General features: G+C 41.4%; 1 protein-coding gene and 1 pseudogene across 6 annotated transcripts in view; one reads left to right on the plus strand and one right to left on the minus strand.

Moving 5' to 3' along the window:
- Nucleotides 1-585: 585 nt before the first annotated feature.
- Nucleotides 586-1848, minus strand: LOC101673130 (annotated as a pseudogene).
- A 5842-nt stretch (nt 1849-7690) lies between these two features.
- Nucleotides 7691-26345, plus strand: part of SLC41A2 (solute carrier family 41 member 2) — a 126170-nt gene continuing 107515 nt past the window's right edge. For 2 of the 6 annotated variants that reach the window (XM_045084753.1, XM_045084756.1), the window contains exon 1: nt 7691-7902. The gene's annotated coding sequence lies outside the window, so the exon portion shown is untranslated. Of the gene's footprint in view, nt 7962-13742; nt 13837-17687; nt 18004-26345 lie in introns of those variants that run through there. The other 4 variants (XM_045084754.1, XM_045084755.1, XM_004743044.3 and 1 more) reach the window with 4 other exon arrangements.

Here is a 26345-nt window from a genome sequence, read left to right on the forward strand (position 1 = left end):
GGGGCCACAAGCCAAAGGGTGTGGTCGGGTTCTAGAAGCTAGAAAAGCATTTTCCCATAAAGCCCCCAGAAGGAGCATAGCTCTCAGACACCTTAATCTTAGTTCAACTCATATTGGGCTTCTGACCTACAGCACTGTAAGATAACCAAAGTTCTGTTTCCCTCACCGTGTTTGTGCTAATTTGTTCCAGCAGCAATGCAAAGCAAATCCTCATAGTGTGTATGTTTCTCTTGTCACGGAGTTTTCTTTCAGCGTAACGTTAGTGAGATTCACCCCCTTTGTTGAGTCCATAATCTGTTTCATTCTATTGCGGAGTAGTGTTCGATCATATGAAATCCCAAAATTAGTTTTGCCATCCTCATGTTGATGAATTTCTGCTTATTTCCCGTTATTAGAAGACTATGATAAAGCTGCTATGAACAGGTTTGTTGTTGTTGTTGTTTGCCTCAAAATGTGGCATTTATTCAAAGAAAAAGAATAGAAAAAGAAAAAAAAGACAAGATGCCCATCCCTTGGCTCCCTTCTCTCCCCTCTCCTGATCCTCTTCTGGACCCTGGCTTCGGCTAGGTAACAGGACAGTCCCACTCAGATGAGGTCAGCGACACCGAGGGGCACCTTCTCCATGGAGGGGTTGAGGAAGGTCTCAGTGTTTCAAAGAGTCCTTTTGTCTTCTTCTGTCACCCTGTTAAAAGCCACACCCTTACAGCCAAATCATCCTCCAGGACCAATTACCAGTTCTACAGGTATAGTTTTCCCTGTTGGCGGGAAGGTCCTCACTGCTGACTACAGACACCTGCTGCACATCAGCACCCCAGGCCAGCAGGTCAGTGGTAACCAACACTCTGCTAGAGCCAGAGTGAAACTGAAATGAAATTACATTTCATTCCTCAGGCTCCACATCACCATGCATGGCAGACATAGTGATGTCTCAGGCATGCATCTTCTCAGTGAGCCAACCAACCTTCCAGTGTTGACTATGACTGCCTGTGTGATGGTCAGGGTATCACACAAGCCACAGGGTGTGTCCAGCTTCCACTCCTCTCACACGGATGCAGAACGGGTGGACAGTGTCCTCCAGGGTCAAGTCCTCCTTCTCGACCAGAATCTGAATGGGGTCCCTCATGAACTTCTTGGTTACCTCAAGCACATTGGAAGGCACTGCAGCTGACAGCGAACCCCCCTGGGTATTGCTGTGGACCTTTTCAAATACGTCCCTGAATCCATGGCTTAACATTTCATCAGCTTCATCCAATACAAACATTTTGATGTATTTGAAAGACAGGTTTTTCCAGTTAAGCATATCAGACACGTGACCTGATGTCCCCACGATGATATGGGTGACTTTCACTTCCAGCTTTTGGACCTCAGCATGCACGTTGGTCCCACCAGTGCAGGTGTGTCAGGGGACACCCTTGTAATGTCCTAATGTCAAGAATACCCTTTGCATCTGCTGAGTCAAGTGGGTGTCAGGACTAAGTCTCACATAGTCTTTAGATCTAATTCAATCTGCTGCATAATCCATAGGCAAACGTGACTGTTCTCCCAGTCCTAGACTGGGCTTGAGCAATCACATAAAAACCCTTGATAAGGAAGACTGGCTTGTTTCTGGATGGCAGAAGGCTTCTCAAAAACATTTGTGTAGATGCCACAAAGGGACTTAGAAAGGTTCATGTCACCAAGGCTGTCAATAACCTCATTCTAGTTACTCCGGATGACACTGTTGGGCTCCATCCCACCAGGGCCATTGTCTCTGGATTAGAAATCCTGGCTCTCAGATATGATCCTTAGAAACGAGGCTATGAACAGTGTTCTATACTCTTGTTTTGAGGCAGATATACAAGCATCCATTCAAGATAATGGCTGCAAATACTGAGTTTTGCATGGTTCTTAAACCAGACAGTATCAGCAGGACCACACCTTCATCCCTAGAAGAGTAATCAATGTGCAGATGTCCCCGAAAAAGAGCTCAGCCACCAGCGTCCCAGTATTGCGCAAAGCCTGTCTACCAGCAAAAACCCAAACAAGGTCAAGTTAAAGAAGCTAGAACAATGCTATATGTAACTAAAATTTTAAAATAAATTAATAATTCTGTTGCAAGTGGAACCAGAACAGATCATCAAAAAGCCAGTAGCAGCACCACTAAAAGTAAAGGAGGGTAAATCAAAATGTATCCATTCATTCATTTCAAGAAGAAAACAATCACGATTCCATTCAGGGCTGACAACATTGTGCCAGCCTAGTTGTAAAGACTCTGCTGACAAACTAGTAGGGGCATGGGCAGATAAGAAAAACAGTTATCTGTCTATAACTTATGTTTTAAGTTCTGTGATCATGCTTTTCACTGGGGGTCATGGAAGCAGAGAGAGTGTTCCTGGGTGTGGACCCAGGAAGGTGTGCGGGAGACTGGAGTGTTCTCGTTAATGAGAACAGGTAGTTCAAAGTCCACAGGCAGGAACTTGTGGGCACAGTTGAGGAACAACAAGAACCTGATGAATGGTCAAGGACAGCAGGACCTCTGCTCCCTCGGGGGTATGTTCTAAAGAAACCAGGGATAGGGAACCCTTGAAACATTACCCTGTTTGTGGAGAGAAACTCCCAATAGGGACCAATGAACAAGGTAGTCTAAAAGAAATAGAAACATCATACTGAACTTCTTTAACTTCTTCAAAATCCCCTCCTCACCTTTTTGGTAAAAGTGCTTAGGACTAACCTCTACCGGACTACTCTTTTTTCTATCCCTGCTCCTAAAATTTTCATTGGCATGGCTAGTGATCCTTTGGACTGGAGCTTAAAATCACTTCCTCTTACAAGTCTTTCCCAACCCCCGCCTGTCTCCCTGACCCCCAAACTTTGGAAGACGCTTTTTTTTTTTTTTTTTTTTTTTAAGATTTCATTTATTTATTTGGCAGAGAGAGAGAGCACAAGTAGGCAGAGGCAGGTGGGGGTGGGGGAAGCAGGCTCCCTGCTGAGCAGAGAGCCCAATGTGGGGCTCAATCCCAGGACCCTGAGACAAGGACCTGAGCCAAAGGCAGAGGCTTAACCCACTGAGCCACCCAGGTGCCTCCTGCAAGATGCTTCTGCTTTGTACAGCTGCGGCATCTTCATACTTTCCCATTGTAGCTCTAGGTTTTGTTGTCCTTGTATATATAGTCGTCTGCCTTCCCGGAGGGACAATGCAGTGGTAACCTCTGGAGTATTATCACCATTCACAGCAGTGGAATCTGAAGTACCCTATTGAGCAGTATCTCAATTCCTCCACAATAAAATAGGCATAACAACAGGATGTACCTTAGAGAGTTGTTGTGAGCACTGAATTTGTTCCCACAGACCAGGCGCTTAGAAGAGTAGACCCTCTTCTAAGTAGCGTGAGTAGGTTCTCACGCCAGCTCTTGACTTTTCTTCTCATCCGCCATTTTGGCAAATGGCAACTCCAATCTTCCAACTGCTTGAGCCAAAACCTTTGGAGACATCCTTAACGGCCTTTCTCTTTCTTTTTTTTCTCTTACCCATCACTCAATCCATTAGCAAATCTTGCCTATGAGCTCTCCTGTCAAATGACCCAGAGTGCTGTACCTTCCTACCACTTCCTCTTTGACCACCCTGGTCTGTGCTGCCATCTGTCTCACCTGGATTTTTTTTTTTTTTAAGATTTCATTTATTTATTTGTGTATGTGAGAGACAGAGCACAAGCAGGGGGAGCGACAGGCAGAGGGAGAAGCAGGCTCCCTACTGAGCAAGGAGCCCAATGTAGGACTCAAACTCAGGACCCTGGGGGTCAAGACCTGAGCCACAAGCAGATGCTTAATTGACTGAGTCTCCCAGCTACCCCCGGGTTATTGGAACAGCATCCTTACTGGTCATCTTGCTTCCACCCTTGCCTCCTCACTCAGCTCTCCATAGTCATCCCTTTGAAACTGTCAGAGTGGGCCATTTCTCTGCCCAGCCCCTTTCAGTGGTTCCTGTCTCTCTCACAGTGAAACCCAAAGATCTTACCTGCAATGGCCTACAAGCCTCATGACCTGCTTCTAGCTACTTCTCATTCCAGCCGCACAGGACTCCTTGCTGTATCTTGAACACCTCACACACACTTCTGCCTCAGGACCTTTGTGATTGCTGTACCTTCTCAAGATAGCATAGTTGCTCCCTCACTCCTTTCTGCTCAAACCAGCAAGACCTCTATGGATTGCCCTGTATAAAACTGTCTCCCCTCCTCTCTATACCCTGAACTCTCCAACTTTTTCTCCTGTTTTATTTGTATTTATTGTAGTTATTACCGTGTGGGATATATACATCTTTCTACATATATACCTGTATACAGATACCTGTATTCATATGCACATACATGTCTGTCTTTCCCCACCTGAATGTAAACTCTGTAGGGCAGGCATCTGTTTATTTTGTTCACTGATATATTCCCAGAGCATGAAACAGCATGGTGTTTAGTAAGTGCTCAATAAATATTTATGAATAAGTGAATGACTGTTGTTATTTGGGACACAGTAGTAGGTTCACCATAACTTCGTACTGCATGAATATACAAATGAACATTCCAGAGTTTCCCAGGAAGGGCACTGATAATGGGGGGGGGGTGCTTAGGTGAAAGAAACAGGGACATGTATCCACAAACATTTGCTGCATTGGCTATATGTTCTTGGAATCATGGTTTCTTATTTTATTTTATTTTATCTTATTTTAATCTTTGTTTAAAATAGGTGTTTTATATGGTTTGTGTGACCACTTTCAAGCAGTCTGCACTTTTAAGTTTCTAAACCTCAGTGATCATCAGAATTACCAACAGAGATTCTTATTCAATTGGTCTTATTTAATTGAGAATTCAAGTAAATTAGACCAAAGATTTAACCCTTAGTGTCCTTATATGAAAAATGCGATTATAATACCATCCACATAGGGTGTAAAGGATAAAATAAAAATATTGTCTGTGGATTGTCTCACACATAGTATTAGGTACCCTTCGCTTCTATTCATTTTTTCTAAAGTTTAGATGTTAAGTTCTTACAAGCAAGTCATATTCCTTGCTCTCTAAACATTTAGGTTTGATTTCATCTTCCGTCCAGATCTCTACTTTGTGTATATATTTTGTAAATATATACTCAGCATCTTCACTTGGATGTCTCATAGAGACAGCAAACTCAACATATTTAAAGCAACTCAAACTTGTCCCCTTGAGACCTCCCCCTCCAGATTCCCCATCCTCGGGAATGGGATGAACTCACGCTAGAAACCTGGGAGTCATTTTGGGACATTTTTCTTTCTTTATTTTTTTAATGATTTTATTTATTTGAGAGATAGAGTGTGTGTGTGTATGAGAGAGAGAGAGCGCACGCATGAGAAAGGGAAGGATCCGAGGGAGAAGCAGACTCCCTGCCAAACAGCCTGATGCAGGACTCGATCCTGGGACTCCAGGATCATGACCTAAGCGGAAGGCAGTCTCTTAACCAACTGAGCCACCCAGGCACCCTTTTGGGCACTTTTCATTCCCCCACCTTTCACATGCAGGCAATGATTAGGCACTTATAGATCTAATTCTGATTGATGTCCTTGATCCACCATCTTCTACTCTCCCATACCTGCGGACTGATTGTCACACACCCTCTGCTGCTCCCTTCTTCCTCAGTTCCCACACTGCAGCCAGAAATGTCATTTGCAAACACGAATTGGATCCAGCACAGATGGAGTCTCTCCAACTCCTTGGTGGCTTCCTTTTGTCTTTTGGATTAGGTCCAAAATTTTCACCATGGCCCTCAAGCCACGTAGCCACAGCTCCTTCAACACTAGCCGCCTCATTCTAGCCACAGGTGGAGTCCCTTCCTATCCAAGAGCCTTCAAACCTGCGGTTTCCACAGCAACAAGTGCACTCCCCACCCCTTTCCTTTTGTTGTCAGACCTACTCTTCCTTATTCTTCAAGGGTCCGATTAAATGTCACTTCCTCAAAGAGATCTTTTTTACCCCTAGAGAGAACAGACAAGTCCCATTGTTACACACTCTAACTCCCAGGTTTTCTTATAGCAATCATCGCAGCAGTGATTAATGCAGATCTTCAATTCTAAGCCACTTGCTTCACAATTTAACTTGCCAGCTGTCAGGCAGAAGAGGAAGTAGTGATGTGAGCATTGTTGCCGGCACACATTAGGATCTAATTTTTCAGAAAGGGGTGTCTTTTGACCCAATTCTACCCTGAGCTATTTCCAGAGTTGAAATTTGGTTTGGATTTGGATTCCAACTTAGAGCTTAAAATATCTAAAAAATACTCACTATATTGTGGTACACAGAATGACAGCACCCTGTAAGAAGAAGGCTTCCCACCTAATGAAATTTAGGACAGCTGAAACCACCCACTCAGAATCAGTGAGGAAAAAAAAAAATGGTGGTAGATTTTCAAAACTGGGAGAGGGCGGTTTCTCTGATTAAAACTTAGCGCAGAAGTCTCCAAAGACGGCACACTTCCGGGGAGGTACACTTACCTGGTTGGAGTTTTACTACAGGCAAACTTCTAAGAACAGCTATTTACCTGCAAGTGATAATATGGTTCAGAACAGTGAGAACAAAACCCACTTCAAAATACAGTCAGAGCCCTGTTTTTCCGTATTCTTTGCAATTATCTTTTCATTCCTAACGGTGTTTAGATTGTGAAGAACAGCCGCTTTCGCCATTGTAAAAGGCATTACTGCAGATGGTCAAGACGGGTCCATGAACACACTTCACCCAGAAGGTTAAGGTCAAAACTCAAGCTGATTGCAAAGCACAAAAACAAAAAAGAAAAATAAAAAACTGGATAAATGTACGCTCTGGTGTCCCTTAGCATCTGAAAAGCTGGTACTAAGTCACTGTTGGACAGTGGGAGCTCTGCTCTGAGGAAAAGAGGGCCACTAGCTGTGTCATTTTTAAAATGACAGCCTTTGGGAATAAGTGCCTGAGGACAGTCCCTGGAGTATCCCGCCCGCCCGCATAGGCCATTACCTGAGTCATACCTAAGGGGCTCAATAGTTAGGTAAGAGGTCTGGGATGGGGGAGGGAGGTGGTTACGGTGCAAACTTTGGTCACTTTCACCTGGACTGTGGCGAGCTTGGAAAAGTATTGGCATCCCGGTCATCTCCACTGCGCCCATGCACTTGGCCTCTACACCTCGCTGCCCATGCAGGTGGCGTCTACACCTCGCTGCCCTGGGAAGGTGCTGGGAGCGGCCCGCAATCCCATCCGCTACTGGTGCACCCCCTCGTCTCTCCGTCCTCGGCGAGGCACCGCGCCTTCAGCGAGGCTCTGCGCAAAGGCCAGCACAGAGTTACAGCCGCCTTGGTTTTCATTCCAGTCTGCGAGAAGGAAACACGAACGCAGCCACCAGGAGGCCCCTGGTCTGAGCACAGAAATCATGAGTCATAGATTTGGGGGTTCGGACCTAGGAGCAGCTGGCGATGTGGATGGGCGTGGGTCTGCGGGGATGACAGGGCGCTGCCGAAAGGCCACAGTCCTTCTCTCCGGGGTACGGTTCCCTAAAGACTCCCCCGTCCTGTCCTCCAACCCGCCCCCCAGGGCGGTGGCTTTCAGGGTGCGGCCGGGGGTCGGGGAGGGGCGGTGCTCGCGCTCCCGGTCGCCGCCCCCGCGGCCACATCACCAGGCGCTCGCTTCCCCTCGGGCGGCGGCGGGGCTGCGCGTGCGCGGGGCGGCCGCGCGGGGGCGGGGAGCGAGCGGGCCGCGGGCGCCGGCTCCCGGGCTGTCAGCGCGGGGCCGCGAGGGCGCGAGGAGGCGCGCCAGCAGGAAGGAGCCGCGGCCGGGGGCACTAGGTGAACGCTCCTTCCACCCCCCGCCCCGGGAGCCGAGGTCGCGTCTGAGGAGGCGGGGTCCCCTCTGCTCACACCGGCCGGCGCGGCCGCGCTCCGGGGCAGGTGATAATGGAGGGGAAGTCTGGGCTGTGGCCGCGGCGCGGGGTTCGGGCGCATCCCAGGTACTGGAGGGAGGTGGGTGGGCCCGGGCTGGGACCCTGCGGCCGGGGCGCGGGAGGGCCCGGGCTGTGCGGGGCGGCTGCGCGCCCCTCGGGAGCCGCCGGGCCCCCTCCCCCGGGGTCCCCGCGCCTGCCCCACCTCGGCTGGCCCTGGGCGCAGACGGTGGAGCCGGGCAGCTGCGGGTGGGCGGGTGGCCCGGGACGCTGGGCCCGGCAGCGGGGGTGGGGGGGTGGGGGGGTGGCTGCGGGACCGGTGGAAGGTGAGCTCGGATGGAGACGCCGCCCCGCGGGCTCGGGCACACCCCAGCTCCACCGCTTCGGGGCTCGGCAGTTGCTCCGTCTCACCGCCTGCTCTCGTTCTTTTATGTAAGTAAAATGTATCTCAGTTAAAAAAAAAACAAAAAACAAAAACATTCATCTGCATTAGGCGATTACGTTTTTGTACACAATTATGTATATTACCTTTACGAATCTGTTACACATATATGTCATCTTTCTGTAAATGAACACTTGTTTTTTTGTTTTTTTTTTTTTTTAACTGAGATACACTGCCCATACCATAAAATTCATCTTTTTAAAGTGTGGCTTTTACTCTAGTCACAAAGTTTTGCAACTATCACCACTATCCTGAACATTTTCATCACCTCAGAGTGAAACCCCGTACCCATTAGCAGTCATTTCTCATTTCTCCTTTACCCCACCCTCTGGCAGTTGCTAATCTACTTTTTTTCTCTATGGATGTGCCTAGTCTGGAAATTTCATATAAAAGGAATCCTACAATATGTGGCTTTTGGTGTCTGGCTTCTTTGACGTAGCAAAATGTTTCCAACGTCCGTTCATGTTGTAGGGTGTATCAGAACTTTATTCTTTTTTTATGGCTGGATAATATTCCATTGCATCAGTGTACCATAATATCACATACTGTTTGTCCATTCATGGACATTCAGGATGTTTCCACGTTTTGGCTCTTGTGAATAACACTGCTGCCATAAACATTTGTGTGCAGGTTTTTATGTGAGCATATGCTTTCATTTCTCTTGGGTGTCTGCGTGTTTAACTTCTTGTGAAACTGCCAAACTTTTGTATAGTAGAAGGCATCCTTTTACATTCCGGCCAAACGCTGTATGAAGGTTCCAGTTTCTCCTGGTATTCACTGACACTTGTGATGATCTGTTGGCTAGTTCTTGTTACAGCCATTCTAGTGGGTGTGAAGTGATACTGATTTGCATTTACCTCGGAGCTAATGGTATTGAGGGTCTTCTCACATGCTTACTTGCTCTTCATATAGCTTCTTTGGAGAAATGTCTATTCAAATCCTTTGTACATATTTTGATGTGATTATCTGTTTTCTTTCTTCCTTTCATGTTGGGTATTTTTTTTTAAATTGTTGTATTATGTTATTTATGGAAAAAAATTTAGGTCTGGGGGCTAATACTGACAAAAAAAAAAAAAAAAAGCCAACCAACCTGATAGCAGGCAACATAATGCTTCTACTTGGGGAAAGTGGAGTAAGGGCCATTGATGTTTTCCAGAATACCTTACCTGTCAATTCTTGATCATCTTTCCTCCTGTTTCCCTTTCTATTCTCTTGAGAAAAGCCACAAAAGGTATGCTATGACCAGATTCAAGAGAGACCACACACAGCTGGTGTTTTCATATATTCATTGCTTGGTTTTAAAACAGTCCCAGTTATCACTTGAATTACAAAGAATTTATTTTGATGGCTGGCTAAACAAAATACTAAAGAATGGCAAACACCAATTATTCAGTTAAAATTTCATATGCTTAACTTCTCAGGCAAAGTGGAAGATCTTGTTTTCCTAAGTTTTTGTCGTCTTTTACACAGTTAGACCCATCTGGTGGTGGCAAATAAATATTTTTGGTGGCACTGAAGTTAAGAGCCACTTACAGCTAAATGAACGCAGCTAGGCTGCTTTTGTGGTTAATTTCTGAGTGCACACAAATTCGTTGTTAGCCTTCACTCTTTTATAGCAAAAATCACTGAAAAAGACATGGCACCTGCCTCTCAGGAGTTCAAGCTCATTTTCCTATTGTTTTAATGTAACTGTTCAAAAAAATTTTACTTCCAAATTTCAGAAGTGTTATAGAAAATAAAACTAAAGATTGCCAAGTGGAATTATGGATAAGCAACTGATTAAAAGTATGAAGGTCAGTCCAATCCTGCTTCTCAACTACTAAATTATAAAACAATGGGAATGTTATTTAACCCTTTTATGCCTCACTGACTTTCTTAGTAGAATGAATAATTTCAGTATGTAACCTGAGTGTATGTTTTTCTTTTAGCTAATGGAATGATTATTAGAATATTGGAGATAACTTGTTCACCCTAATAGTGATTGTTACTAACTCACCCAATGGATATAAAAGTCTCCCAGAGCTACAGATGTTTTCCAAGCTGGCCTTCTTCACACCCTGGAGTTTTTATGACTTACTGAGGACTGAATGTTGAGGGCAGTGTAAAATGGGAACAATTTTGGGGACAGGATCCCTGGGAAATGCTGGTCAGAGCAGACCTGCCTCCTTCATCGTGAGCATCTAGGCACCTCACATCTTTTCTCTAAGATTACTATAATTACATTTCTATAGCTTAAGAATAATGTATGTGTGTATGTGTGTTTTAAAATATATATGAAAATAAAACATATATCTCCAGTAGGGATCAAGGGCTAGGACTGTCCATCAGTTATTCTATTGTAATGTGAATGGATTTAATCAGATTGCTTTCCCCCTGATCAGCTACACTGAGGAAATGGGAATTTTGACCTGAGTAAAGATAGGAGAGGTAAGTAGTAGCGATCATATTACATTTCGGAGGTTTGACAAAATTTGCAGTATTTCTAAAAGTGGGTGTTGAAAATGGAGATCTTTGGATAGCATAAAGGCTCTGGAAGAAGAGAAAAGAAAAACAAGAATGAGAATTTGGAAGGAAAGGTTGTGAGATATTAAAATAGATTCAACCTATGTAGACGTTTTTTGCCCAAGGGAAATTCTAAATAGGAATAGGTAGAGGAACCTTCTTTATTTCACTCCTCTTTCCCTTTCCCCCACCTTGCTTCTCCATGGTACTCTTCTCCTAGGACCCAGAAGTCAGACTGCAATGAATACTGTTCCTGTGTAAGCTTTTCAGTATGTTAATTATACTCCCCCTGTCTCCACATTCTGGTCAAGTTGAGATCAGGGTCAAGAAACCAGATGAAGATTAAAATGCTGTTAAAATACAGTTTCATTGTTACTTCTGGTAAAGCTGAATTGGAGAATTTAGTTTAGATCTGTGCTTAATCTTTTCCTTCTTAATTTACCTACCCAGAGGAAACTGTAGCACTTAAAAAGCTGTGGGTCAGGTCTCCCCTGCAGGGAGGGAAAGTTCTTGATCAGGAAGTTGCCCTCCTAGGAGTTGGAATGGAAAGGAAAACTTGCCTTGAAGGCATCCAAGTGGGAGAGAGCCAGTGAGAGTTCGGGGGAGGGGCCTGTCTGGAATATTGACCTTTATCTCAGTCTTAGCTCTTAGGTCAGTCACTTTCTCCAGGAATTGCTGATGGGGTAAAGAGAAAGAAAAGCACCCCTTTAATCCCGTATTCTTCTACTTAGGGGAGTGAAAGTCCTGTTGTCTTTGTAGAGAGGGAAATACGGAGGTCCTCTTATCAGTTAACTGTGTTGTGTGTGTTTTGTGGGCTAGCCTAGGAACTTAATACTTTACAAAATAGGAACTGAGAATTTATTTTCCTTGGAAGTAGCTAAACCTCTGAACAGTTTTTAAGTGGTTGATCTTTTCATTGTGTGGTTAAATACATAGATTATTAAGTCTATATCCTAACTTTTTTATTCCTCGAATATTTACGGACTGTCGAATATGTAATAGGCACTAGTCTAGGCCCTTGGGGTTGGGCAGTGAAGAGGAATGAGTCCTTACTTTCATGGAGTTTGCAGCCTGCAAAGACAACTAGTGCAGAACAGTTACAGTAAAGTATAATAAGTGTTAGAAAGTTTGGGGTACTTTGGGACCACAGAGAAGGGAGACCTTATCTCGGAGGGTTGGGGAAGTGATGGTTAAGAGCTAAGGTCACAGGGACACCTGTGGCTCAGTCAGTTAAGCTTCTGCCTTTGCCTCAGGTCTGGTTCCCAGAGTTCTGGGATCAAATCCTGGATCAGGCTTCTTGCTCAGCGGGGAGCCTGATTCTCCCTCCACCTGCTGCTCCCCCTGCTTGTGCTCCCTCCCGCTCTCTGACAAATAAATAAAATCTTAAAAAAAAAAAAAAACAAAACAACCTAAGGTCACAAAGTAGAATAGGACGTAGCCATGTAAAAGCAAGAGTTTTCAGGAAAAAAGAACGTAATGCAAAAGTCAATAAGAAAGAGGGTGGTAGACTAAAGTATTTTTCAAACTGCAGACAGCTAGGCACTCACGAGTAGATTGTCAGTTCAGTGGAATGGGTTGTGACTTGCATTTTATTTTATTTTTATTTTTATTTTTTTAAAGATTTTATTTATTTATTTGACAGACAGAGATCACAAGTAAGCAGAGAGAGAGAGAGGAAGAAGCAGGCTCCCTGCCGAGCAGAGAGCCTGATGCGGGGCTCGATCCCAGGACCCCGAGATCATGACCTGAGCTGAAGGCAGAGGCTTAACCCACTGAGCCACCCAGGCACCCCGTGACCTGCATTTTAAAAAAAGAAATCACATAGAAGCACGTGTCACACATAGTTACTAGATTGTGATACGTAAACTTTGAAAATCTGCAACAAGGCAAACAGAGAAAAAGCCCTGTGTGACGACAGCCAGAGGTCTTGGGTGGGTGGGGATGATAATAAAGCAGGATTTAGTTAGGCTTATTAAAGAATTGGCATTTATCTTAGAGGAAGTGAGAAGCCACTGAAAGTTTCAAGAAGGGCCTAAATAGATGACTATTTTCTGAAGATCCCTTTGAGTGCCCAGGCTTTCTCTATTTGAATATAAAATACAAATTCTTTGGCTCCATGTTGCAGGTATCCCAAAGTTAGTTCTAATCTATTTTTTCTAAAGAATCCTTCCACTATTTTTGGTACTGGAACCTCCCATTTCATAAAGATTTATAGTCTGCCTAAGTGTCTTTGCACTGATGGAAAGGTCTGTAAGAGTCGATCTTGCTTATGTTTTACTCATGTTGAACCGCTGGTATTTAGCTTAATGCTTGGTACCCAGTAGGGACTAAGCAAATCTTTGTTGATAGAGTCTAAAGAGTCTTAATTTTAAAACTGTTACATAGTAGTAGAAGTGACCTTGGCATTTCTATTAACACTTGCTTTTGGAAAAAGGAAAAAGTTTCATTGGAAATTCTTCTTTTCTCCGTTGGAATCATGTTAGCGATAGAACCATACTGATTTACTTAAAAGGTAATTTAACAAAAAGTACTCTTATATTAAAACAGGAGCAGAGAGATGAAAAAGAACAACAGACTCTCTGATCTGGGAGTTTTTCTTCCCAGGGAGTGCAGAGCAGTGACAGATTATTGACGAGAGGTTGTTTGTATTTTGTTTGGATCGGCATTTTTCTGAGCACTCACCAAAAGACAGTTTTATAAAGATGGCTAGGAGGAAAGAGAATAAATTAGATTAAAATGTATCAATCTTATGAGCTTAATGGAGAGGCAATAGAAAATAAATTTTGGTCTTAAAAGAAGTAAAAATAGAACATCCATATACCCCAAAGAACCAACAAATAAGGATCTTAATGATGTCAGTTTGTTGCCAGAGAATGATTGTACTGTCACAGTACTGTGACTTCACAGAATTAGATTGTGAAACCCAACTGTGAAGGAAAAATTCTTTTAAGTGTATGTTTTCGATAAGTGGCAAGAGAAGTTATGAAAAATTCATGAAAGGTAGAGAGATTCAAGTTCTGATTCAGATTTCTCTTTAATATACTTTTGAGATGTGGAAACTTGGCTAATTAGTTTTGTAAATTAGATTTTATGTAGCTTAAACATGAGTTCTGGAATCTAATTTTGCTAATATGGAATGGCTTTTTAAAGATACTTACTGCATTTTATATTTTTATGTTCTACAGAGTCCTATTTTAAACAGTGCATCGTAGAACCTCAATTGAAACTGCCAACTTGTATAAATTTATGCTAAGGAAATAATTCTAAATATGGGAAATTATTATGCACAAAGATGTTCATTTTCATTACAGTGTAATTTAGCTAAGAAAATGTTCCACTATAGGGAAATGATTCATTAAAATGTGGCAATGCCCTTGAAGTTTAACCATTAAAAGTGCTATCAGAGCAATGGTCTCTTATTTATTACTTCTTAAATTAAAAAATAAAAAGTGCTCAATGTGAGGAGAAATTCAAATAATACAAACATATGCAAGATTTAAAAAGGGAAAAGGGTATTTCAAGTCCTTCCTTACGATACACCCCACACCCAACATGGGCCAACCTAGTTCTTTAGAAGTAAATACTCTGAGCACTTTGGTATCTGTCCTTCCAGACTTTTCTCTAACCCAGTAGTTTTTGAGATTTGCTCCCATGAGGGGTCTCCTGGTTCTTCTGAAGTTGGGTAGCTGAAGACCAAGTGGGTGGGAACCAAGTTGCAAAACCCTATACCTCTTCGTTTGTTCAATTTTATATGTAGGGATTTCATATAGGGTTTAATTTAAACAAATAATTGCTCTGCATTAAAACTAAGTGTTTAAATACTATGGGCCTAATTTAGAAAATGAAGTCCTAAGTCCCCTAGGGGATTCCAGATCAGGAATTCCAGATCTTACCCAGTCTACCATTTTGCTGCACGGGGACGGGAATGTTCCATACAGACCTGTTTACTTATTTCTCCAGTACTCTTCTCGCTGCTAACCGGTCACCTTGTCCTCCCCCCCACCCCCACCCCTGCCTTTTTCTCGCCCATCTCTCTAAATCTTAGTTGTCCTTTAAGGTTCTGCTCACCATTTGTTTTGCTCATTCCTTCTTTCAACATACTTTTAGTGAACACCCACATTTTGAGTAATACTGACTGGGAAATATGTAGAATTTTGTATCAAAACCTCATAAACTAGTAAAGGATGACCTTCATGTAGATAAAGGCAATAATGTTTTTAGCAAAGTAAGGGCATCGAGGGGTGGGCAGGTACTAAAAAAAGAAGTGGTCTCTTCCTTCTGCAGTTTTATGAGGCACTTATTTAGAAAGGCACTTTATGATACAGCTACATTTCTGGGTGTTCAGTAAATACTTGCTCATTTATTAGTTGAGTAATTAAAGAAAATGCAGAGTTCACCTGTGTATTCAGAATGAACTTTAAGAAGGAGTGATTTTCATTCTTGAGCAATCCGCTGTGTCAAATAACTTGAATCCAGTTTGCTGGATTAAGATCTCTTTTTAAAATGGTAGATGAAAATGAAAAAATCCATCAGAGATGATATGTAAACCTAACAATGGTATTACAGCTACTTCCTATTCCAGCTTTCATTTTCTTTTTTTTTTTTCTTTTAAAACACTGGTTTCCTAAAGACCTGTCTTGTCTTGGGATATATAAGTACTGTGTAGTGTATGTGTACATAGTGGTCAGTATATATACACAACACTTTATAGCTTGCTGGCAGTTTAATTAATTAAATTAAAAGTAGGATGGGCTAGAGGCACCTGGATGACGCAGTCAGTTAAGTGTCCAGCTCTTGGTTTCAGTTCAGGTCATAATCTCAGGGTTGTGAGACCAAAACCTGCTTTGGGCTCTGTGCTGAACAGAAGTCTGCAGAAAAGTTTCTCTCTCCCTCTTCCCATCCCCGCCTTGCTGGCTGTCTGTCTCTCAAATAAATAAATAAATCTTTAAAAAAAAAAAGGCTGTGATAAATTATATAAAAGGTAAATATTAAACCTCAGTTGATTTTTTTAAAGACAATTGGAACAGAACAGTGGACCTGCAGATTACAAGCCGGGGGTTCAATACAGCGATGTATAATATTTTTGTGATCATATGGCATTGTATATTCCTTAATAAGGGGCAAAAGGGATGGAAAATTAGGTTTTGAATGTTTTATAAAAGTATAGAAAGAATTATGACTAATGATGCTGATAATTAACATTTTTGAGGGCTTAATACACTGATCTACGTACTTTACGTGTATTAAGTCACTTAATCTTCAGAAAAACCCAATGAGGGAGGTTTTTTTTTCACGAGGAAACTGAGGTGTAGAGGCATAGTCCCACAGCTAATGAAAGTCAGAATTTAAGCCAAAGCAGTTTGACTTTGGAGCCCAAACTCTTAACTACTGTCATTATCATTAGTGTGTTGATACTTTTTGAACATTGGATTTTTTGAAAGAAAATCATCTCTCTCAGTTGAAGTGTGGAGATCTGCTGTATAAGTCACTTGGAATTTCCCCCTAAAATCACTCAATGCAAGTCCTGTTGTTGATTAATTCATTTAATGAAAGGGTAGCAAATAGCTCAGGAAGCTTTGTACAGTTTCAAATACAACATAAAGCATTTGCCAGTGATTCCACATCACATACTTGCCTGAAATCTGTATACTCAGGTATGGGAGTCTGTGCATAGATTTTATAATCTGAATTTAAAATCATCTTACTCTTGAATCATTAAGTTCTCTACCTGAAACTAATACTGCACTGTATTAGTGTAATTGCACTCACTGAAATGTAAATAAAAACTAGGAAAGAAAATTAAATCATACTACTCTTTAGGACATAAGCTACCCCTTTCTCAATCCTATATAGGCAGTCCAAGCATGCGTTTCAGCATTAGCAAAGAAGCACCAAAAGAGAGAAAAACATTGATGTTCTGTAATTTTTAAAGAAAAAATGAGGTAGCTTTTCTGGGAAAAATCATACCTTTTTGTGACTCTTAATGTGTTTGGAGTTACTATCATTTTGAAATATATATGGTGGATTGTGGGGGAGACACACCATAGACTCGGTGGTAATCTGGCCTTGCTTTGGAGTGTCCTGGGACAGATGCAGTAACTTACTCACAATTATCTAACAAATATAAATGAAATGGCTATAAAAAATGGAAAAATGAATACAGAATGTCAGTTATCTGGCAGTGTTTAGGATGTGTTCATTAAATGAAGGCCTTTTAGTTGTGATGTTCATACTGGGAAATGAGTGGAGAGAGAGAGGTAGCAAAGAAAGTGGCAATTTTGGAGCTCCTAGGATTTTTAGAAGGAGGAAATTGCAATAACCATCAAAAGTAACTTTGTAGAATATTATTGATAAGGCAATTTGGGGAATGTTTTATGAAATGCAAGAAACGGGATATAAAATAATACGTACAATATGAGCCTATTTTGTTTTATACATATATAGAGAAAAAGTATTGTAAAAAAAAGAGTTATATATACTAATATGTCATCAGGGATTATCTCTGAATAATGGGTTTCCAGAATAAACAATTTTTATGTATCCTTGTTTTTTTTTCTTTTTTTTACTAAAGACCTATTGCTTCTGTGAGAAAAAGCAAAGTAATTAAAAAAAAAACCCACAACCTCTGTGCTAGTGGATATCAGAAGCACAATTTCAAATGAGTTGGGAAAGAAGGAATGGTAGTCAGGACATTTTTGAGCAAAGACCATCACGACAACGCAGTTGGTTTTTAGGTGGCTTTGAGGGTAGTTAGCTTGAACTTGGAAGTTGAACTTCGAGCTTTTCCCCTCCCATTTTTTAAAAAAACTGATATTTGAAAAAAAGGTGCACAGCCCTGGCCAAAGGGTAGAGGAGAGACTTGATTGCAGGGAGTAAAGATACTGAGGCCATTGTTTCAGTTCGCTGCCAAGATAATTGAGTAACATAACACTCTGTACTTGCCATGTACCTAATCTGCGTAGTCCCTTGAACTGACTCGGTGCACTTGAACTCCACAGCACTCTGGGAGGACTCTTAAGGGAAAGTGCAGTTTGGGAAGGTAGAAGATCAGCTTCATCTCCCTGGGTGGTGCCCTTGTGAGGGTGTCCTACCTAGGGACGGTGATGTTAGGCTCCCACCTGAGGAACACCGCAGGGAAGGTGCTGACCTATTTCCTAGTTCTGGAAGGTAATGTAATTTAGTGGGGTCGGTGCGTGAGTGTTCCGCTTTACTACGTCTGAGCTAGGGGAGAGTATGGGGAGGTAGACAGATAGATGTGCTCTGAGTAGTACATAGTTGAAATGAGATACCATGAAAATTATGGGACACTCCAGGTCTTAAAATGTAGAAGGAAAATGCCAACTTTACATGGGGAAAACCACGTTTTCCTTTCACTTTTCTTAAAAACAAGTTTTCTTTTTCTTTTAAATGTTGGCATGTTAGCTTCCTTTCTTCCTTTCTCTGTTCTTAAAAATAGGATTTTCTTTCTCTTTTAAACTTTGGCACTTTGGCATCCCTTCTGCACCTTAAAATTCTGGAAGCTTGCATTTTCAGTTTTCAGTTTAACTATACAAAGAGCTAAGTGTATATTTTATGTTGGTCCAGAAGTAGGTTTGCATTTTTAGAATTGAATTCTCTCTAAGAATATAAGCATGTGTTATAGGGAAAAGTATGAAAGTATACTTTTATATGAATTCTGAATAATAATTTTTACTCATTTGAAATGCTGATGAACTTAAAACTTTCTTTCTCAATTTAAGTATTTCAGATTCAGAAGAGCCAGAGAAAACTGGATCGGAAATATATTTATGTTTTATTCTTATGTACACTGTTTTACACAGAAACGTTGAATCAGTTTGTAAAAAACAACACCTACAAGAAATGTTGGTTAAAAAAAAAAAGAATTACAAAACTGGGACCAGAGAAAATAAAACTAGGAGTTTAACATTAAGATGAATAAACTGATCATAGATTTGAATTTCTGATGTACCTGTAAGTTTCCTCACTGCTGAAGTAAAAAAGAAAAAAAAAAAGTGGCTCAATATTTATTAAAGAAAAGTAAACATACCAGTTTTCAGTAGCAAGGCTATCTGCGAATTGTGTTTTAGTTTTATTCATTAGCTTGTTTTGGCATAGCCTTCTAAATAAAGTCTCATATGACTTTATACATGAATGACTGACGAGAAGGGGATGTTCTCAGCAGTAGTTCTCAGGAAATTAATGAATGTCGATTGTTTATCATTTAAAGGAGAGAGTCATTAAGTGGCAGTTTTTTAATAAGATACATGTAAGAAATGTTTAACAGAGTAAGAGAAATATACTTCATTTTATTATTGAAAAGCAGTTTCTCTCTGGGGCGCCTGAGTGGCTCAGTGGGTTAAGCCACTGCCTTCGGCTCAGGTCATGATCTCAGGGTCCTGGGATCGAGTCCCGCATTGGGCTCTCTGCTCGGCAGGGAGCCTGCTTCCCTCTCTCTCTCTCTCTACCTGCCTCTCCATCTACTTGTGATTTCTCTCTGTCAAATAAATAAATAAAATCTTTAAAAAAAAAAAAGAAAAGCAGTTTCTCAACTTCAAAACAGGGTTCTCTGATTGAACTCCTCACTATCTAACTATTCCTCAAGTTTTTTCAAATCATAGCTCTAGTGGATATTTCTGGTAATAGTTGGCTTCCTGTGTTATAAAAAGAATTTGTAAATGCCGTGAATTTAATCAGAATGTCTAGTTAAATGATTGAATCCCCCTCCCATTTTTTAGTTGGTGGGTTTGATAGGGACTAGATACAATCTAACCGATGGCACTTGGTAGGATAAATTGTACTTTGTTTATGCAGTACCCTTAGTTCTTTGGACACACACGTATTTATTCTGTCAACATTTTCTCAGTAAGTAGAAACGGTTTAACTGTGGACTGTGTTTTAGTTGATTCTGTAGCTTGTTTTGGCATATCTTTCTTTTTTTTTTTTTTTTTTTTTTTTTTTTTTTTTTTTTTTTTTTTTTTAATTTTTTTTTTTTTTATAAACATATATTTTTATCCCCAGGGGTACAGGTCTGTGAATCACCAGGTTTACACACTTCACAGCACTCACCAAATCACATACCCTCCCCAATGTCCATAATCCCACCCCCTTCTCCCAAACCCCCTCCCCCCAGCAACCCTCAGTTTGTTGTGAGATTAAGAGTCACTTATGGTTTGTCTCCCTCCCAATCCCATCTTGTTTCATTTATTCATCTACCCACTTAAGCCTCCATGTTGCATCACCACTTCCTCATATCAGGGAGATCATATGATAGTTGTCTTTCTCTGCTTGACTTATTTCGCTAAGCATGATACGCTCTAGTTCCATCCATGTTGTTGCAAATGGCAAGATTTCATTTCTTTTGATGGCTGCATAGTATCCCATTGTGTATATATACCACATCTTCTTGATCCATTCATCTGTTGATGGACATCTAGGTTCTTTCCATAGTTTGGCTATTGTGGACATTGCTGCTATAAACATTCGGGTGCAAGTGTCCCTTTGGATCACTACATTTGTATCTTTAGGGTAAATACCCAATAGTGCAATTGCTGGGTCATAGGGCAGTTCTATTTTCAACATTTTGAGGAACCTCCATGCTGTTTTCCAGAGTGGCTGCACCAGCTTGCATTCCCACCAACAGTGTAGGAGGGTTCCCCTTTCTCCGCATCCTCGCCAGCATCTGTCATTTCCTGACTTGTTGATTTTAGCCATTCTGACTGGTGTGAGGTGATATCTCATTGTGGTTTTGATTTGTATTTCCCTGATGCCGAGTGATATGGAGCACTTTTTCATGTGTCTGTTGGCCATCTGGATGTCTTCTTTGCAGAAATGTCTGTTCATGTCTTCTGCCCATTTCTTGATTGGATTATTTGTTCTTTGGGTGTTGAGTTTGCTAAGTTCTTTATAGATTCTGGACACTAGTCCTTTATCTGATATGTCGTTTGCAAATATCTTCTCCCATTCTGTCAGTTGTCTTTTGATTTTGTTAACTGTTTCCTTTGCTGTGCAAAAGCTTTTGATCTTGATGAAATCCCAATAGTTCATTTTTGCCCTTGCTTCCCTTGCCTTTTGCGTTGTTCCTAGGAAGAGATGTTGCTGCGGCAGAGGTCGAAGAGGTTGCTGCCCGTGTTCTCCTCAAGGATTTTGATGGATTCCTTTCGTACATTGAGGTCCTTCATCCATTTTGAGTCTATTTTTTGTGTGTGTGGTGTAAGGAAATGGTCCAATTTCATTTTTTTCTGCATGTGGCTGTCCAATTTTCCCAGCACCATTTATTGAAAAGGCTGTCTTTTTTTCCATTGGACATTCTTTCCTGCTTTGTCGAAGATTAGTTGACCATAGATTTGAGGGTCTATTTCTGGGCTCTCTATTCTGTTCCATTGATCTATGTGTCTGTTTTTGTGCCAGTACCATGCTGTCTTGATGATGACAGCTTTGTAATAGAGCCTGAAGTCCGGAATTGTGATGCCACCAACGTTGGCTTTCTTTTCCAATATCCCTTTGGCTATTCGAGGTCTTTTCTGGTTCCATATAAGTTTTAGAATTATTTGTTCCATTTCTTTGAAAAAGATGGACGGTACTTTGATAGGAATTGCATTAAATGTGTAGATTGCTTTAGGTAGCATAGACATTTTCACAATATTTATTCTTCCAATCCAGGAGCATGGAACATTTTTCCATTTCTTTGTGTCTTCCTCAATTTCTTTCATGAGTACTTTATAGTTTTCTGAGTATAGATTCTGTGTCTCTTTGGTTAGGTTTATTCCTAGGTATCTTATGGTTTTGGATGCAATTGTAAATGGGATTGACTCCTTAATATCTCTTTCTTCTGTCTTGCTGTTGGTGTAGAGAAATGCAACTGATTTCTGTGCATTGATTTTATATCCTGACACTTTACTGAATTCCTGTATAAGTTCTAGCAGTTTTGGAGTGCAGTCTTTTGGGTTTTCCACATATAGTATCATATCATCTGCGAAGAGTGATAATTTGACTTCTTCTTTGCCGATTTGGATGCCTTTAATTTCCTTTTGTTGTCTGATTGCTGAGGCTAGGACCTCTAGTACGATGTTGAATAGCAGTGGTGATAATGGACATCCCTGCCGTGTTCCTGACCTTAGCGGAAAAGCTTTCAGTTTTTCTCCATTGAGAATGATATTTGCGGTGGGTTTTTCATAGATGGCTTTGATGATATTGAGGTATGTGCCCTCTATCCCTACACTTTGAAGAGTTTTGATCAGGAAGGGATGTTGTACTTTGTCAAATGCTTTTTCAGCATCTATTGAGAGTATCATATGGTTCTTGTTCTTACTTTTATTGATGTGTTGTATCACATTGACTGATTTGCGGATGTTGAACCAACCTTGCAGCCCTGGAATAAATCCCACTTGGTCGTGGTGAATAATCTTTTTAATGTACTGTTGAATCCTATTGGCTAGTATTTTGTTGAGTATTTTCGCATCTGTGTTCATCAAGGATATCGGTCTATAGCTCTCTTTTTTGGTGGGATCCTTGTCTGGTTTTGGGATCAAGGTGATGCTGGCCTCATAAAATGAGTTTGGAAGTTTTCCTTCCATTTCTATTTTTTGGAACAGTTTCAGGAGAATAGGAATTAGTTCTTCTTTAAATGTTTGGTAGAATTCCCCCGGGAAGCCGTCTGGCCCTGGGCTTTTGTTTGTTTGGAGATTTTTAATGACTGTTTCAATCTCCTTACTGGTTATGGGTCTGTTCAGGCTTTCTATTTCTTCCTGGTTCAGTTGTGGTAGTTTATATGTTTCTAGGAATGCATCCATTTCTTCCAGATTGTCAAATTTATTGCCGTAGAGTTGCTCATAGTATGTTCTTATAATAGTTTGTATTTCTTTGGTGTTAGTTGTGATCTCTCCTCTTTCATTCATGATTTTATTTATTTGGGTCCTTTCTCTTTTCTTTTTGATAAGTCGGGCCAGGGGTTTATCAATTTTATTAATTCTTTCAAAGAACCAGCTCCTAGTTTCGTTGATTTGTTCTATTGTTTTTTTTTGGTTTCTATTTCATTGATTTCTGCTCTGATCTTTATGATTTCTCTTCTCCTGCTGGGCTTAGGGTTTCTTTCTTGTTCTTTCTCCAGCTCCTTTAGGTGTAGGGTTAGGTTGTGTACCTGAGACCTTTCTTGTTTCTTGAGAAAGGCTTGTACCGCTATATATTTTCCTCTCAGGACTGCCTTTGTTGTGTCCCACAGATTTTGAACCGTTGTGTTTTCATTATCATTTGTTTCCATGATTTTTTTTTTCAATTCTTCTTTAATTTCCCGGTTGACCCATTCATTCTTTAGAAGGATACTGTTTAGTCTCCATGTATTTGGGTTCTTTCCAAACTTCCTTTTGTGGTTGAGTTCTAGCTTTAGAGCATTGTGGTCTGAAAATATGCAGGGAATGATCCCAATCTTTTGATACCGGTTGAGTCCTGATTTAGGACCGAGGATGTGATCTATTCTGGAGAATGTTCCATGTGCACTAGAGAAGAATGTGTATTCTGTTGCTTTGGGATGAAATATTCTGAATATATCTGTGATGTCCATCTGGTCCAGTGTGTCATTTAAGGCCTTTATATCCTTGCTGATCTTTTGCTTGGATGACCTGTCCATTTCAGTGAGGGGAGTGTTAAAGTCCCCTACTATCATTGTATTATTGTTGATGTGTTTCTTTGATTTTGTTATTAATTGGTTTATATAGTTGGCTGCTCCCACATTGGGGGCATAGATATTTAAAATTGTTAAATCTTCTTGTTGGACAGACCCTTTGAGTATGATATAGTGTCCTTCCTCATCTCTTATTATAGTCTTTGGCTTAAAATCTAATTGATCTGATATAAGGATTGCCACTCCTGCTTTCTTCTGATGTCCATTAGCATGGTAAATTCTTTTCCACCCCCTCACTTTAAATCTGGAGGTGTCTTCGGGCTTAAAATGTGTTTCTTGGAGGCAACATATAGATGGGTTTTGTTTTTTTTATCCATTCTGATACCCTGTGTCTTTTGACAGGGGCATTTAGCCCATTCACATTCAGGGTAACTATTGAGAGATATGAATTTAGTGCCATTGTATTGCCTGTAAGGTGACTGTTACTGTATATGGTCTCTGTTCCTTTCTGATCTACCACTTGTAGGCTCTCTCTTTGCTTAGAGGACCCCTTTCAAGATTTCCTGTAGAGCTGGTTTGGTATTTGCAAATTCTTTCAGTTGTTGTTTGTCCTGGAAGCTTTTAATCTCTCCTTCTATTTTCAATGATAGCCTAGCTGGATATAGTATTCTTGGCTGCATGTTTTTCTCGTTTAGTGCTCTGAAAATATCATGCCAGCTCTTTCTGGCCTGCCAGGTCTCTGTGGATAAGTCAGCTGCCAATCTAATATTTTTACCATTGTATGTTACAGACTTCTTTTTTCCCGGGCTGCTTTCAGGATTTTCTCTTTGTCATTGAGACTTGTAAATTTTACTATTAGGTGACGGGGTGTGGGCCTATTCTTATTGATTTTGAGGGGCATTCTCTGAACCTCCTGAATTTTGATGCTCGTTCCCTTTGCCATATTGGGGAAATTCTCCCCAATAATTCTCTCCAGTATACCTTCTGCTCCCCTCTCACTTTCTTCTTCTTCTGGAATCCCAATTATTCTAATGTTGTTTCGTCTTATGGTGTCACTTATCTCTCGAATTCTCCCCTCGTGGTCCAGTAGCTGTTTGTCCCTCTTTTGATCAGCTTCTTTATTCTCTGTCATTTGGTCTTCTATATCACTAATTCTTTCTTCTGCCTCATTTATCCTAGCAGTGAGAGCCCTCCATTTTTGATTGCACCTCATTAATAGCTTTTTTGATTTCAACTTGGTTAGATTTTAGTTCTTTTATTTCTCCAGAAAGGGCTTTTATATCTCTCGAGAGGGTTTCTCTAATATCTTCCATGCCTTTTTCGAGCCCGGCTAGAACCTTGAGAATTGTCATTCTGAACTCTAGATCTGACATATTACCGATGTCTGTATTGATTAGGTCCCTAGCCTTCGGTACTGCCTCTTGTTCTTTTTTTTGTGTTGAATTTTTACGTCTTGTCATTTTGTCCAGATAAGAGTAAATGAAGGGGCAAGTAAAATACTAAAAGGGTGGCAAACAACCCCAGGAAAATATGCTTTAACCAAATTAGAAGAGATCCAAAATCGTGAGTGGGGAGAAAAGGGGATAAAAAGAGGTTCAAAAAGGAAGAGAGAGAAAAAAGAAAAAAAAAAAAAAAAAAAGAAAAATAAAAGAAAGAATTTTAAAAAAAGAAAACACCTAAGAAAAATGTAAAAAAAAAAAAAAATATATATATATATATTAGATAAACTAGTAAAAAATCGTTAAAAAAAAGAAAAAGGTAACAGTTAAAAAAAAAAAATTTTACCCGAAGGCGAGAAAAAAAAAAAAAAAAAGAAAAAAAAAAAAAAAAAAAAAAGAAAAAATTAAATTAACTGCAAGACTAAAAAAAAATCACAGGAAAAAAGCCATGAGTTCCGTGCTTGGCTTTCTCCTCCTCTGGAATTCTGCTGCTCTCCTTGGTATTAAAACCGCACTCCTTGGTAGGTGAACTTGGCTCGGCTGGATTTCTTGTTGATCTTCTGGGGGAGGGGCCTGTTGTAGTGATTCTCAAGTGTCTTTGCCCCAGGCGGAATTACACTGCCCTTACCCGGGGCCGGGGTGAGTAATCCGCTCGGGTTTGCTTTCAGGAGCTTTTGTTCCCTGAGCGCTTTCCGTAGAGTTCCAGAGGACGGGAATACAAATGGCGGCCTCCTGGTCTCCGGCCCGGAGGAGCCGAGAGCCCAGGGCCCCACTCCTCAGTGCGCCCTCAGAGAACAGCGCCCAGTTACTCCCGTCTGCCTGACCTCCGGCCGCGCTCCGAGCTCACCGAGCCTGCGACCGGTTCAAGGTCACCCCGAGCTGCGAGCTCACTGTCGGCTCTGTCTCTGTAGCCGGCTTTCCCGTTCCAATACCCGCAAGCTCTGCGACACTCAGACACCCCCGATCCTTCTGTGACCCTGCGGGACCTGAGGCCACGCTGACCCCGCGTGGGCTTCGCCCCGGTTTAGCCTCTGGAGCGATGTCCCTCAGCGGAACAGACTTTTAAAAGTCCCGATTTTGTGCGCGGTTGCTCCGCCGCTTGCCGGGAGCCGGCCCCTCCCCCCGGGGTCTATCTTCCCGTCGCTTTGGATTCACTTCTCCGCCGGTCCTACCTTTCAGAAAGTGGTTGATTTTCTGTTTCCAGAATTGCTGTTCTTCTTCTCTTCGATCTGCCGATGGATTTTCAGGTGTTTGCAATCTTTAGATAAGCTATCTAGCTGATCTCCGGCTAGCTGAAGCAGTCTCAGCTTGCTACTTCTCCGCCATCTTGACTCCTCCCCCTCTGGCATATCTTTCTTAATCATTCTTCCAAATAATAATTAAATTAACTAACTAGTGACATTGAGGTTGTGATTCTGAAAACAAAGTCAGTTGCTCTGAGTCTGGTTTTCATT

This window comes from Mustela putorius, unplaced genomic scaffold (assembly GCF_011764305.1).
Source record: "Mustela putorius furo isolate JIRA1106 unplaced genomic scaffold, ASM1176430v1.1 tig00000788_pilon_pilon_pilon, whole genome shotgun sequence".
Taxonomy (NCBI): domain Eukaryota; kingdom Metazoa; phylum Chordata; class Mammalia; order Carnivora; family Mustelidae; genus Mustela; species Mustela putorius.